Source organism: Medicago sativa, chromosome 5 (assembly GCF_051527215.1).
Source record: "Medicago sativa cultivar Bolivia chromosome 5, Bolivia_mono, whole genome shotgun sequence".
NCBI lineage: Eukaryota > Viridiplantae > Streptophyta > Magnoliopsida > Fabales > Fabaceae > Medicago > Medicago sativa.
The window spans coordinates 76,304,833-76,321,201 of NC_140753.1; the positions used below are offsets into that span (position 1 = coordinate 76,304,833).

The window sequence follows — 16,369 nt, forward strand, 5'->3', positions numbered from 1 at the left end:
AGAGGAAAGAAAAGTTCCGTCAAAAATATAACAGTGTTAACTTATAAGGGAGGTCAATGCTTTTTGAGAAATCAAGGGGGGGTCAGTGACATTTGTACATACCTCAAAGGAGGTGTGTGTAATTTTCTCTACAATTTATGGCCTCTTGCAGTCAAACAACACTGGTTATACTTCGTACAAATGCAAAAGTAATTTTTGAAGAAGAGTGGTAAGTTTATCTTGACGATATACAAGTCTTATTTTCTTTTAAATTTGTAATATGTATGTATATATCAAAAATATTTGATTGTTTTCGATAGGATGCTAAACTATCATTAATTAAAGTGGTAGCCATAGTCATGTTACAATGTCTCTAAGTGAATTTGAACCCTATCTCTTGAGGTTATAATGTCAAATCACATGCTAGAAAGTTTATAAAATTATATCTATGATATACTAGAAATTGTTGTTTTGATGGAAAAAAAATTAATATTAAAATATATGACATCCTATCTAAAATAATCAATTTTACAAGATAGATTCAACTGTGTTTTGAAATTTATATTTTTTTTATTTATTAAGGCACTGTGAAAAATGCGAAACTACTCCTTTGAGCATCAAGTGAACACTTGTGTGATGGATGACAAACAAGTAACAAAGGTTTTATGTATTGATTAGCCATACTGTGTATTGCAAGTTAAATATTAGATTTCTTTTTTTTTTTAAATTGCAAATGGTTACATAGTTAAAAAAAAGAATATTAATATAAAATTGATAAATAATATAACTTTATTATTTTTAAAATTTATTCTTAAGATTCTAAGATTCCTAAAATTGAATTTGAGTTTACCTTAAATAATTTAAGGGTTAAATAAGTTTTACGTCCCTATAAATATATTAAATTTTGGTTTTCATCCTTAAAAAAAAATAAAATGAGATGTTTTCATCCTCAAGAATTTTCTTGTTTTATTTTTAGTCCCTAATAGATATAATTTTGACATATTTTGAATATAATATGAATATATAAATGTTGAACATAATAAACAAACATAACATGAATACAATTTAAACATAAAATAGTTATAATCTTGATATTCACATGAACATAAAGTAACCATTAAAGATAAAAACAAATTATTTTTTTTTGCGAGGATGAAAATAATTAATTTATTTTTTTAAGAACTATAATCAAAAATCGTTTTCTAAGAACGAAAAAATATTTAACCCATAATTTAATTATTTCTTCACTCTGTGGTGAATAAATGTTTTTTTTTGGACAGTGTTTTCGGAGAGAGCAGGATTTTAGCAATGTTTACCCCAATTCTTGGGTGATAATTATAATTTCTAGCAATACCAATGAAATCTTCATGGTATATGAGTTTGAAGTCTTTACTCAAGAACAAAATTTTAAATCGATCATAGACATTTATGCTTATCTTGATTTTGTTACTACACTTTTAATATGTGTGTTTTTGTTTGTTTTTACATTAAAGACCGGGGGGAGTACGCAGTTGTTCCAACTACGTTGAAACAAACTCTAATTTCTTGAATTTGGTACGGTAGCGCTTCATTGAAGTTACCTATGCATATGAATTGTGGTTTGAGTTTCATTATTATTTGATTCAATAAAGGATCTAATATTCTTAAAAGTTAAGGAGCATTAGATCATTTGTTGATCCAAATAATAATGACGTCAACCCTCACTTTAAAAGTATCGGTGGATTCAATGAATCGTCGCCGCATCAAATTCATGAAATAAGGGTATGTTCCGACATAGTTGGAAACAAGAAGATATGATTTGTGGACCAATAACTATAAAGTATTTGTGTAGATATTTTAATTCTTTTATAAACAAAAAAAAAATGCCAATTCAATAATATGTGTAACACGCCATATTTAAATTGAGGACCACTGATCACTGAACGATGAAAATTTTGAGATATATCCCAGATTTTGATAAATAGATGTATATCACTGAACGCCATATTAATTTATTTTTTTGTAACACGCCATATTTAAATTATGTTATCTCCCAGTTTAACCCAATTCCACAGAACCCAATAACATGTATATCCCAGATTTTGAACCGCAAGAAAGATGAGAAGTGAGATGATGATAATTGAATAGAGATAAGTTTTCAAAATCTTTCTCATCTTCTCATCATCATCATCTTATTATAGTTTCAAGTTTTTAAGAAAATTTTGGCTTAAGGATCGATAGATCTTGGCACATGTCCAAGTATTTTTCTTATTATAGCTACTTGTATGGTTCAATACATACTGAAAGCTTTCTGAGAAATCTGAAAATTCAGCTTTTATGGGTCGATACATAACAATCAAATATTGAATTTTTTCAATTCAAGCACTTCTATCATGCATCGATATATAGGCTCTATAGATCCATACATGCCGACATTTTTCAACAAAACTTGCTAAAAACATGGTAAAATTTTAGATATGAAGTTTTTCTTTCCTATCTCATTTTTAACACATACAAATAGCATTCATGCATCCCCGTTTCGTTATGGAATATAAAATCAATAAATATACAAGTTCATTATCTTTATCTTCTTCATTCTTTCACAAAACACATAATTTTCAAAGACAATGAGGTGTTCAATTGGGTGTTAACATAGATTAGGGACATAACGTTCAAAACCATAGGTTTTGTAATTCCTTGTTTTGGGTAGGAGATTCTTGGGGATTTTTTTAGTAAAATCACTAGGGTTTTCCCTCCAAATTGGGGATAAATTTCGAGGTTTAGCACAATTAGTGATTCGGATTTAGCCGAGGCAAAACATTTGGAGGTATTATTTCTCGCAAAGGAGTAGCGAACAGAGGATCAATTGGACATCTTGGGACTTTATCTTGTTATTTGAAGAAGAAGGGTTTGAAAAGAACAAAATTCCTCATCATCATCAAGGGTTGAAGAACTTCAATTGAGTTTGATTTTGTTGTAACTTTTCTATTTTTGAATAAATGATTTTGTGTGGCAATCAATATCTCAATTCCATTTGGAGTGGGGCAGACGCACCCATAATGAGGATGATCGGGGAACTACCTAAACAAATTTTATGTGTTCTTTTTTCCGTCTATCTCTTTTTGTGTTGTTTTAATTGTGCATAAATTTTTCTGTTTTTGCAACAAAAAAGAGGGTTTTATCAATCAACAAAATCAATCTTTTGAGTGATAAGAACAAGAAAGATTAAATCTTTATGTCATTTTTTGATTTTTTTTTTGCTATTAATTTGTATGATCTTAGTTACAAGGTTTTCAAACTTGTAACTTGCAGAAAATTGATGCTGTAAAGATTGAATCAAAACTTGGTACAAATTACGGATAAGGTGTTTGTTGAATTGCATGGACCAATCTTTTTTGTTTTAGTACTGAATTGGAAATTGAATACTCGTGCATATAATAAAAAAATATTTTTATTTAAACTTTGATTCAATAAATTAGATTGTAATCAAATTAACTTTCTCTAGACTCTAGTTAGTTTGAGTAATCATAGTTTAATTTCTTAGATTCGTTTATTGTCCCTATTGATTTAGAAAAATTTTGTTGTATGCGATTTAGAAAAGTTTTGTTAGAAATTTTTGGTCTTCCATTGATTTATAAAATTAAACATTGGTTGGATGATATCTTGATGGGTCTTGGAATATCTATATTGTGATCAATAGATATTAGACATCACATGGTAAGTGTACTTGAATAATGTAACCTATAGTTGAATGAATCCATGATGGGTGGAACCATTCAACTCTCTATGAAAGGGTATGGTTTGATACCTTGTGACTCTTCATGAAAGAATTGGCAGAACCATTGTAACCCTACATGAAAGGGTAGGTCCCCTCTCCACTTTCTCTATAAATATGCTTGGGGCATATGCAAAAGATTATCCAAGTTATTACATACTTACCCATCAAAGTTTGAGAAAGAAGGAGAGGAAGATCTTATCCAACATAATTGGAATTCAAGATCATCAAAGAGCATAGATACGCGTTGACAATCAATGACTTCAAGAGGTAAGTTTTAAACCCTCTTATTTAATTTTAATGGCGTCCTAATTCATGCAACTATGACTGAAGTTTATTGTTTATGATGTGTAAATTATATTTCATGATCTGTGATAAATATTAACATGTTTTAGTACTGAATTGGAAATTGAATACTCGTGCATATAATCAATAAAAATATTTTTATTTAAACTTTGATTCAATAAATTAGATTGTAATCAAATTAACTTTCTGTAGACTCTAGTTAGTTTGAGTAATCATAGTTTAATTTCTTAGATTCGTTTACAGTCCCTATTGATTTAGAAAAGTTTTGTTGTATGCGGTTCATTCAAAATCGTTTGGGATAGGAGAAGATGTAGAAAAATTTAAATTTAGGATTGACCAAAGAATCTAGCTTGCAGTCACACACCTTCCTCCTCCTCTCCTCCTCCACCTCTCTACATTTTGTGAAAATCATATAAAATGCCACCTCATTGTCCACCTATACACAACTTAACAATTTAAGGGGGTTTATTGGATTGAGATTTTAAAAGATTATTTTGGCAAACAAAATCCTGCAGATTTTAAAAGACTTTGTGTGATTCTATTGATTTTATGGGATTTTAAGAGATTTTTTTTTAAAATGACTTTTTACAATCAAAATTTTGAACATAAGATTTCAATGGATTTATAAGACATATTTGTAAAGATTTCAATAGACTTTATAAAATTTTAAGATTTGAGAGAATCACATGGATTATTAAGAAAGATTCAAAATGACAAGAGTAAAATGAAAAAAATTATTAACTTAAAATATGGAATTTACTAATAATAATTATAATAATAACAAGTTACTCAAAATAAAAATATAAAAAATATTAATATTACTAATAATAATAACAAAAGGTTGCAAAGTAACGTAAGGTATAAAAACAACAAAACAACCTGCTAAAAAAACAAATAATGATAAATTAGAAGAAAAAATTGACTTAAAAAAAACGAAAAACTTATGGATCTGCAAATAGTTACTGTGGATGTAAACGTGTACAAGAGAACAAGCATGGTAAACAAGGAATAACAGTTGAATAACAGCAGTGAGGGCTTATGAATAACTAGTGTGTTGCCCGTGCGATGCACGGGTAGAATTAACGTTGGTTACAGACGGTGGGTGGAATTACAATCAGTCACAAATTGCACGATGACGAACAGGTAGAATTACAGTTGGCCACAGAGGGATGAGTGGAATTACAATCAGTTATTGACTACACGACGACGCACGAGTGGAATTACAGACGACACAACACCACCACAACACATGAACAAAAACCAAAGCTATAAAAGTTATAATTTTCTTCAATAAATTTCTGGAGTAATTCTTTTGGAATAACAATTACATTCTCTTAAATATATGAAAATTATAAACTTCTCTAATAATTTCTATTCCTTATTCTTATGGAAATAAATAACAATCAGTGAGGTGTAAATATCATCTCTTTGATTAGTTTATTATGGAAAATTATTTAATTATTTTTTTAGAAAAATTATTTCGCGCACTAATTTTGTTGAAAATAAATTACACTATTCTTATTTAAATTTTTTTTTTGAAGAAGTTAAATTAGCTCACCTAAATTGACACTGAGGAGAATCGAACCAGAGACCTTAAAAATATAATATTATTTTGATTTTTGTCAAGCAGCTTAGGGCTAGAATTTCACTTATCAAATGAATAAGTAAGGTGTCAGAGGTTCGAATTTCAATTAATATAGATAGATGAAAAGAAAAATAATCTTAGAAACTCACACACACAAATGGAGCGATTGGAGTTCTAACCTCAATAACAACGTCTAACCTTACAATTTTGGACACGTGGACAACTCACCGGGACGTTTAAAAATATATTACTCCCTCTGTCCCATATTAAGTGACACAGTTGACCCTATCACACATACCAATGTGCAATGTATATTAAAGCATTCGGCAATCAGATGGTATTTATAAATAAATTTAAGCAAATAAATTGTTTTAATAAGAAGATTGTGTGAAGGAGATATGTAGCTGTGTTGTAGATTATAGATTTGATTTGAAGCTTGCATAATCTCATAGGCATGTATAGGTTTTATATGGTGGGACATCCCCTATGAAAATTATTTAAGAGAATATTATACTACTTGATTTTAATTGTGGAAGGGATACGTTTTAGACTTTATTTCAGCTTAACCATTGTGATAGAAAGTTTGTAGACCCTAAATTTATTATAGATTAGATGCATAGTTATTTAATAAATCTAAAAAATGAATTGATTCTTGTAATATGCATAAGAGAAGTACTCCCTCTATTTCAAAATGAGTGTCGCTTTAGCAAAAAAAATTGTTTCAAAATGAATGTCACTTTCAGTTTCCAATGCAATAATAACTTTTTTCTTTTCAATTGTACCCTCCAATTAATACTCTGCACACTACTTCCAAAGTATTACTTTTAAAACTAACCAATAGTTAATAAGGATAATTTAGTAAAATAACCATTCTCTTTCTTTTAATCATTGCATTTCTTAATATGTGTGTAAACACTTAAAACGACACTCATTTTAAAACGGAGGGAGTACTATTTTATCTTCCTGAAATTTGTGATATTTTGAAATATTAATTTATCCTTTTTTATATACAAAATTATAGGTTTTTTTTTTAAGGTTATTTACTCAATTGAAAAATGTAGTAGAAATTGGGAATTGACATCTTGCATATATTTTTAATCAAAAGTTTAAATTGTATATTGAAAGAATTGTTATTTACCTTTGCTTGTTCTCTCTCTTCTCTGGTTACCTATTCCCTTCATTTATTCAGCAAGAACGACTCTCTTCTTGTTCCTCTTTGGCTACATCACCACCGCCACACATGCAGATGCAGGTCGGCCACCAATGGCCATACAACCACCACCATTCTTCTCCTTTAGTTGAGATCTACCTCCTCAATCCAGTAGATTTCCAAACCGCCACCACTTTCGTCTGAGCAACGCCACCTTCAGCGGCCATCTCTGGTAACTATGACGTCGTATCTTGTAAATAAGAGCATATCTATACTACTCATCATCTCCTCTACAAAACCCCTACAGTTATTCCATGATCCGAGTACCTACTTTGAAAGACCATTGTAGCTCTACCGTTGCTATTTTTCCGGTCATCTTCTTCAGTAATCTCCTAAATCTCACTTTTCGCCACCAGTCATGTCATTTTTTTGCTATGTGTAAGTAGTGCTCTTCTCTCTATAGACAAATTGCATATAACACCTAAAGGTCAAATTTTTCTTTGAGACTATAATCTCCTTCCTTTTCAAATTTGAAATTAACTTGTATTGCACATCTGAGCTGGTTTGTTTGTTGACTGAGCTGATTTTGAAATAGACACAAATTCCTAATTTCTTTAAATTTTCTTTTACTTATTGTTGGTTCTGCATGTCTTTTTTTTTTTTTGGCTACTTTATCTCCTCTTAGGATCCTTTTTCTTCTTGATTTTGCAGGAGCAGTGAATAAGCTTAATATGTTAAGAAATATTTGGATACTGTTGTTGGATTGGATTGGATTTGAAGAGACAGGAACCCAGCAATGAAGGTAATTTCTATTTAAGATTGATTGATTGAAGTATTTAGTAAGAAATCTAGGGTTGTTTGATATTCTTCATTTGTTGCATTTTGATATTGGTCATCTTTGTTCTCTGAATCAATAGTTTTTTGGTTTTAAAATTTAGAGTAAAACACTTATACATAAGAGTAAAACATGTTTGATTTAGGGCCTTTTTGAATGAGTTTTCATAAACAGTTATATATAAAAAAAAATTGAGCATAATGTTTTTGAAAATTGTTTTCAATTTTATTGTTTTTAAAATTAAAAAACTGAGAACTAAAACATGTTTTTCAGTTTTAGTTTTCTCTTTTTGGAATTGAAAAAACACACAATACATAGTTTTCATTAATGGCTTATATCTAATAATTTAGAACTCTATTGTTTTCTTAAACTAAGTTGAATGCAAAGGAGCAGAATATTTTAACAAATTTGAACAAAAATGTACCCGACACTTATTATTTTCTACTCTCCAATTCAGTTTCCGAACACTTTTTTTTTTTAATGGGAAGACTTGTATCCCATTTTGTTCTTATTTTTGTATGGATCTTTTTTGCTTGGCTTGTGCTTTTGGTGTTTGTAGCTTTGTATTATAACTAAGTTGCATCCAAATAAACTAAAGTGCTTATCATATAAGTGTTTATTTTGAAAATAATGTCACAAGCTTATGAGAAATCAGCTTTGTATTTATTTTTTGTTATTTTTGAATGCTAAATTTAGAGGCTGAAAAAGTATTATTTATAATTGGTACCCAAGCACTTAAAGAAAATAGAGAGCAAATTGATTTGGTGATTTAGTGATTATTTGAAAAAAAAAAAAAAACTTTGCATAATATCTTGGGAATTTTAACTTGTATGATTCAGTGAAAAATAAATAATACATCTTTACATGGAATTTATAAATTTATAACAACTTTGAGATGTATGACTTACATTTGTAGCATCCAATATGTTTGTGTAGGTTTTTTGTGCTGTGCAACATTTGCATCAGATTTGCCTCCTTACTCCATATTATAGTGGCAAGACAAACGAGGGTGATCCCCATACTTAAATGAACACTGGATTGAATCCCTTTTGATTCATCCAAGTATCAAGCCAAGTATAAATCCAATATCACCACCTATAGAACCAAGTTGGTTGCTAAATAACTGGTTATATTGGTGGAGTTCTTGGTTTTGTAATTGACATGATATTTTGAAGTGAATGGTAAGAGATTCAATGTGGTGCTCATCTGTGTATGAGGATTATCTTCGTTTGTCTTGCCACTATAATGGTTACAAACAACATTGTTTAATTTTTAGTGTTCCTTATTCACAATCCAAAATATATTTTCTACAAGGTTTTAAATCATGGTCGCGTCGCAACAATATTTAATAATGTTAAGAGTAATAGTCCAACGAGTTCAATAGTTATATGGATGTACATCCTAGAGGGCTTTCGTTTCATTGAAGAATTTGACTTGCATGGTTTAACAAACATAGAAAGGATGCTGAAAGCTGAAGGGGTAGATATGCTTAGAGCCCTAAAAAATAGGGCGAGCAGATGAGTCGGCCATTAACCCATGTTTTGGGATGGATTGGGCCTAAAAAAGATGGCCCATATAAAAATTACGGTTGGTCGGGCTAACCCATCGGGCTAGTCCGTTAACTGCAACTTTTTAACATAAATATGAGTTTGTGAAGTTATTGAGTGATTATTTGAATGAAAGGGAACCAAACTCTTGAAACTTAGTGTATCTGTGTGGTATTTCAATTCTGCAGCAGTGTAAATGTTAGTATTTAATATGCGTTTGAGACCAATTTTTTTAGAGTTTCATCAATAAAATTGTTATTATTCACTGAATTTATCAATTTTTACTAGCAAAGATATTTGCCCTCATGCCTATGCAGTGGCTTATCCAGGACCCTATGTTGGGGGTGCAAATTTTTTAACTTCATTAATTAATAATATTAATATTAAAGTTATTATTAATATTTTATATAATATATATATGTGGGTTACCAAATCTTGATCTAATTTTTCTTTGGATTTAATTAATATGCACTGATAATGTAACATGATTTTACACATTCTATAATGATGTGTTGCTGCATCATTTAATGTGATTGAAAATAAATGAATTGTCATATTCATTAATTGATGTTGTAACACATTATTTGATGCACGTGTAGAATAACTTTACGGTTGGTGCATAGAAATTATACTCGTTTTCTTCTTAATTGTAATTTAATGTACTAAATTTAAATTTTTATTACTTTTACCCAATAATTTTTTTTATTCTTTTTAATAACTAATCACATTAAACTTTATTATTTTTGAAATTTTATAAATTCAAATATTTATCACTAGGACCTCTCAAATAAAAAAGTAATTATCACTATGAATTCAAAAGAGTATCATTTACATTATATACAATTAGTCGTAATCATATGGTTTAAAATCAGAAGAAAAAGAATATGACCAGGAATTAGAGAGTGAAAAGACTTTGTTTTTACTAGTTTACATTTTATTTGCTTTTAATATCAAATGCATTTGTTCTCTAAAAAAAAAAAATCAAATGATGAGTAATTGATATAGTATTACGCATAGATGTAAGGTGAAAAAAAAAATTCCAAGGTGTATAAATAACAATAAAAGTAAAAATATTGGTGTAATAGCAAAAATCCAAAGGTGTACAGGTGACAGGTGCACAACCTCAACTACACCCGAGTCTGCCCCTGTGCCTACGCAAGCAGGTTTGTACATGATTCTGCACTAACCATCTCAACTTATATACTATGTATTAGACCAACATTCATAGTCCCATGCACACATCTATAAAATCACGTATTTTACTAATTTTTTTTTTCAATAAGCAAATTGCACATCTGTATGTTTGGCTTCATCTGTATTAGCTAATCGTCTCAAGCCTCTGATTAATAAATGGATCGCTCCAGAGCAATCTGCCTTTGTTTCATCCCGTTCTATAATGGACAATGTGCTCATGGCCTTTGAGATATTACATTATATGCGCTGCAAGCATAAAGGAAAACATGGTGACGTTGCTTTAAAGCTTGACATTTCTCAGGCTTTCAATAGCATCAGTTGGTCCTATTTGCAAGCAATCCTTTACAAATTGGGTTTTTGTTCTCAATGGATCACTTGGATGATGATGTGAAGATTCATGTGTATTTTGCGAAGATATGGTTGAAACACAAATGCACGTGTTTTTTGTTTGTTCAAAAGCGGCCAGCTGTTGGGAGCTACTTGGTGTTCACAACACCATTCATGATTTGCTTCTTAATGCTAATACTTTTACATCTATGTTCTTTGATTTAATGGACAAGTTGCAAATGCAGGAGTAAGTATTAGTTGCAATGACATTATGGGGTTCGTGGAAGAGCAGAATTAACAGGCTTTGGGAGGCCTCAGATATCTCTCCCTCTTCTATGGTCGCTCGAGCTAAAGACACACTCAATGAGTGGATTTGTATGCAACGTGCAAGGGCACCAGTTCATAACACAAATTCTACGCAAACTTGGCTAAAACCACCGGTAGGCAAGATCAATTGTAATGTAGATGCAGCTGCCTTCAACAATAATTCTATCATGGGGAACGATATGTGTTTTCGTGACTCTACGAGAACATTTTTACTTGGCAAATCCGACTTCTCTCATTTTTCTGCCATGGTACTAGAAGCCAAATCTTTAGGCTTGTTAGATGCTATTCAAGTGGCTATTTCAAATGGAATGCATGATGTACTGTTTGAAACTGATTCTAAAGTTTTGTCTGATGCTCTTGCCAAAACCGCTACTCCCACCAACGAGTTTTTCATAAACCCTAATAATAAAACAAATAAAATTGATAATTTTTGGACAATCCTCTCTCATATTCTAATGTGTTTTCACTTTCTCTATTCAGAAAATAGTTGTACAATCGGGTTTTATCAGGTTAAAAGCACGACCTTTTAAAACATGGATATTCATTATTTGCCCAGATAAATGACAAAGTCAATTCACAATAAAAAAATGCCAAAACATTCATCGCCACCACAAATTTGTGTGTATGCCTTCAAATGTGGTTTAGATCCGTTGCACAAAAGCATAAGATACATATTTTGGGAATACATTCTTTTTGAGAGGATGTTTTGAGAATACGTGATCAACAAGAAAAGAAATACTCAACAAATTAGTGGATGCCGAATTGCCAAAGCGGTATTGTTTAATGGTTTAGGAACCATTAGAAAGAGTATCCGCTTGGAGTATTTTTTTAGAGTTGATACAAGAGGCATCGGGGACGAACCAAGCGGAAGCTGGTGGGCATGTAACACCCACGTCATGGCTTTCGATATCCCGCTAGGTGGATACGAAAGGTTCCCGACCTAAGGGGAACGGTTTAAGCCGCAAGGGACCCCCACGACAATAGAAGGAACCGAAACACATCAGAATGAGAGGGATCCGGAGGCCGTGTAGGTATGAGACTACATGGTTGAAGGAAGGCTTATAAGAATTGTTAGGTACTACCCATATCAACAAGATGCATCTTCTTTTCGGTAGCCCATTCCATAAGAACTCCACAGTTAAGCGTGCTTGGCTTGGAGTAGTACTAGGATGGGTGACCTACCGGGAAGTTTCCCGGTAAGCATGTGAGTGAGGACAAAGCATGCTGAAAAGACTCGTGTTGGTTTGTGGGGTTAGTCGGCAATCCTGAAAGCAGTCTGGGATGATTTTTATTTCCAAAATAAAAAAGGTCCGTTTTTAGTCAATAAATGGACCTAAACTAAAATATTATGTGTTCCATAACTATATATATTTTAAATTATTTTTTAATTAAGTGTGCAAATTTATTTATGGAAAAAATTAAAAGTTTGAGGGAGACATAAGTCTAACACAATAGAATAAAAGAGACACATAAATGTATTACCTTGTCGGTCACTACATCAACCCAAGAACCAACGTATATCAGAAAATGTATGATGATCTTTTATTTGTTTTTTTGATTGATTCTCCGCTAATATATACATGTTAGTGGCTTTAACCGGGCTAGCGACAATGGGATCATTCTTTCTTCCAAACCTAACATCTTTTTTTTACATGCTTTAAATCATGCTTTTACATGCTTTAAATCATGCTCAAACTAAGATTTCTATCTTCTAATTTATTACATACTCTAGTTTGAGAGTTAATGTCTACTTCAAAGGCTTACAAACTATCATTCTTTTTAACCTCACCAAACTTTGATATTGTTCCATCACTTGATGAAATTTTTTATGCAAACACAAATCATATAATATATTTAATATAATTTTTATCAACAATCCGTAGAAAATATCAATGAAGTTAATATAAATATTTTGACGAATAGTGTGTGTAATTTTTATCTCTTACATGGTAATAATTGATACATAACAAATAAATGGAAAAAAATATGTACAAAAAAAGAAATATTTAAATTCATTTTTAATGTAAACTATGTAAATTGCTAAAAATCACTTTCCTATAAAGGTGCCCAAACAAAAGTCATGTTGGATTCAAGTCAGGTGCTCACTAGCATCAATACACATTAAACACACACTCAAATTTTTCTACCAAAAAAAACACACACTCAAATTTATAGTATTAAATATCGATATAATACTTTATTTTTGAAACATAAATATAGATTATGATTGTTCTCTATAGTTTTTTATATTCAAGAAATATTGAATGATTTTTTCATTTTAAAGTTCAATAAAAATATATGCATGTATCTATATAAATGACTAGACATATTATTTAACTATTCACTTTATAAAAAATAACTTATTTAACTATTCATCTCTTATGCGGTGTTGCATTCAATTCTTGATAGCGTTTGTAGTAAAGATAACAATATGCATATGTATAATATTAAATAAAAAATCTAAACCATTGTCAAACATTATTATATGTGTGTGTATGCACGTTCGCCCACAACCGCTGAGGTAGGTTTGTCCTTGCACATATTTGTGAAGAAATGACATGAACTACTTTGAAAAAGGGAAAAAGTGTGTATAAACTACCTCCCTCTAAAAAAGAAGGAAAAAAAGTGCATAAAATGCCTCCTACCTAACAACGTGTTAGCATTGGAATGGTGTGGCTATATTTAATAGGAAGTATTCATCATGTACAAAACAAAATTATAACTTGTTCGTAACATTACCATTTTCCTTCTCACTCTCGAGCTCACAATAACAAGTGCTTATATCTTTGACCATTTGATCTTATGGCCTAACATTGGCCGCCTGCAAAACGCAATAAAGCAACATACACAGAATATTTTTACTGATCAAAGCTTCATAGGTGCAACAACGTATATAATTATGATCGTAGTTGCATGTTTGAAGTTTTTATCGGTAAAAATATTTGAAATTGTTTATATACATTTATTTATTTATTTTTTGTTTTGGAAGAAGACATTTATTTATTATTATATTGATCTTGTTAGTTTACTTTCTCAACAAGGTATTGCACGATGTTTTAGTTACATTTATTTCTTCCTTTATTTACGGTTATTACTACATACATACCCCTCCTCAATATAAGAAGCAGCACCACACGTGACCCAGGAACTCCCCCTTAAGAATGCTGCGACATTGTTTCCATTGAAGATGAGTTTGTTGGAAATGGCAGCAACACCGCTCAAAGTAGGCCTTGCAGATTCCTGTGATTCTCTTCTTCCTTTTTCTATTGCAAGCTATTATTGTGTTGCATATGAGGTGTTTGGTATTTTGACTCAATGAATTTGACTCTGTTTTGCAATCATATGCTTATTTTGGAAAGAGGTGAATGTACTATTCCTTCCTTGAATGATGCCATAGCTGTCGTGAGTATCTGCACAATGATTATCACTCTCTTATAAGGAAAGTTTATATGAACCAGTTTTCTAGATATATTAATTTCACTACCAAAAAAAAAAAGATTGTGATTTAAAGTATCTTTTAGATTGTGAATAGCAATTTCTATAAATTAATGTTGTTTGTAGTTTGCAAGAATAACTAGCGTAATCCCCATAGACAGATGACCGATTAATTAAATCTTTTTTGATTCTCTTCCAAGTTTCAAACTAAGTATAAAACCAAAAACTCTAAGAATATAATCAGTTATTTGGAAACCAACTTGGTTCTATCTTCTTGTTGGTTGAATCAAGTTGGTTGCCAAATATCTTGTTATATTATTGAAGTTCTTGGTTTTATAATTGGAATGATGTTTGGAAGTGAATTAGAAGGGTTTCAATTAAGTGTCATCTGTATATGAGGATTACACTCGTTTTTCTTGCCACTATAATACATGTATAACAAACAACGTTAATTTATAGTGTTCCTTGCTCACAATCAAAAAGATATTTTCATCTGGTTGCAATAGTTAATAATGTTAAGAGTAATAGTTCAATGAGGCCAACATCACAAGCCAAAATATTATTTGTGATTGCTTGAGTATAAAATGGTAAATTAAAATTCAATGCAATCATGTATTACTGTCGTGTACAAGTGTAGAAGAGTAAGAACTATCCGTAATACATTCAATGCAATATTAGATAGAGAACTGCAACTTGAACATACATGTATATATGTGTAATTTAGGTGACGGTCTACCTTAATTCTTCAAGTAATATTTTTAACCATAATCCTTTGCATTTGTTCGATCAGCTTGTCCTTGTCAATACTATGCTTTTTATTTTCCTTATCAAACCATGTCCTAGGCAACTGCTTCAGACCATATTTGGATTGTTGAAGTTTACCAACTTTGTTTTGTATTGCATATTTGTTTAAAAAATTGCATTGATGTGTGGAAAAATTGTGAAAAACAGATGTGTGAAATTTCACCATGTCATTATGGAAAAATTCTTAGAATAAAATAGAAAGTTGAAACCAATCTATTTGAGACAAAGTCTTATTATGAAACCAAATCATGATGAAAGTTGTTTGTTACTATGGCAAGCATTCCAAAATTAAACAATGTTAGGAAATGGATTCTGATACGATTCAGGTCTTTAATCTTGCCCTCACAATGAATTTGCATATCTGCTACCCCTGTGTCAAAATGCATGCATGATGTTATGTTTAGTCACATAACCGCTGATGCTTGCCGGACTAGTTGTGGGTACCATGACTTCTCTTCAAGAATTACATATTAGTGAGTTTCCAAAGATAAGGCCGCTACGGACAGCCTTCAGTAACTCCGAAACTTGCAAAAGTTAAGTATTGTTAATATCTCTATAGGCGAAAGATTGGTATAAGATAGCTCACATTCCTGAATTTGAATTGGAATATAAACCAATATTTTGTGGTAATTTCATTTAATTTATTGAATTATCAACTATTTTCTCCCCTTCTCTTTTTTCCCTTACTTTATCTGGTTGATCTTCTCATCAAACATGCGATTATTTTTGACATATATTGAACAACGGGTGCAGATAATGTCATATCAACATGGAAGATTGGGAAGCAATTCTGGCACCTCCCTCAAGACTATTACCCTGCCTTGGACGGATTCGACCAGCTGATAGATATATATTGCTCGAATTGAATCGAAATGATCTTGTCTTGATGTTTTTAGTGTAAGAAGATTTAGATGTTATAGATAAAGATTGCTTTTCTCGTATTCAGATCAATCTAAACTAAATATATTACTAGACTAACATCCTTATTACTCTGTGAATCACTTATGTTCCATTGAGTATACGTTTGAAAGTCATGTTAATCAAGTGCTTATCATATAATGCTTTTATGTATAAATTGTTTCTATTGTTGAAGAGAGGATAGTTAAACTATTTTTATATAAACTGT

At 30.9% G+C, this 16,369-nt stretch overlaps 2 long non-coding RNA genes across 2 annotated transcripts; both read left to right on the forward strand.

Annotated features, from left to right (window-relative positions):
- Positions 1-5,902: 5,902 nt before the first annotated feature.
- On the forward strand, positions 5,903-11,442 carry LOC146925117 (uncharacterized). The gene is made up of 2 exons (XR_015010398.1): positions 5,903-7,212; positions 7,486-11,442. It is a non-coding gene; the product is annotated as an uncharacterized LOC146925117 (long non-coding RNA).
- A 2,286-nt stretch (positions 11,443-13,728) lies between these two features.
- LOC146925118 (uncharacterized) lies at positions 13,729-16,283 on the forward strand. The gene is made up of 2 exons (XR_015010399.1): positions 13,729-14,246; positions 15,997-16,283. It is a non-coding gene; the product is annotated as an uncharacterized LOC146925118 (long non-coding RNA).
- The last annotated feature ends 86 nt before the right edge of the window (positions 16,284-16,369 follow it).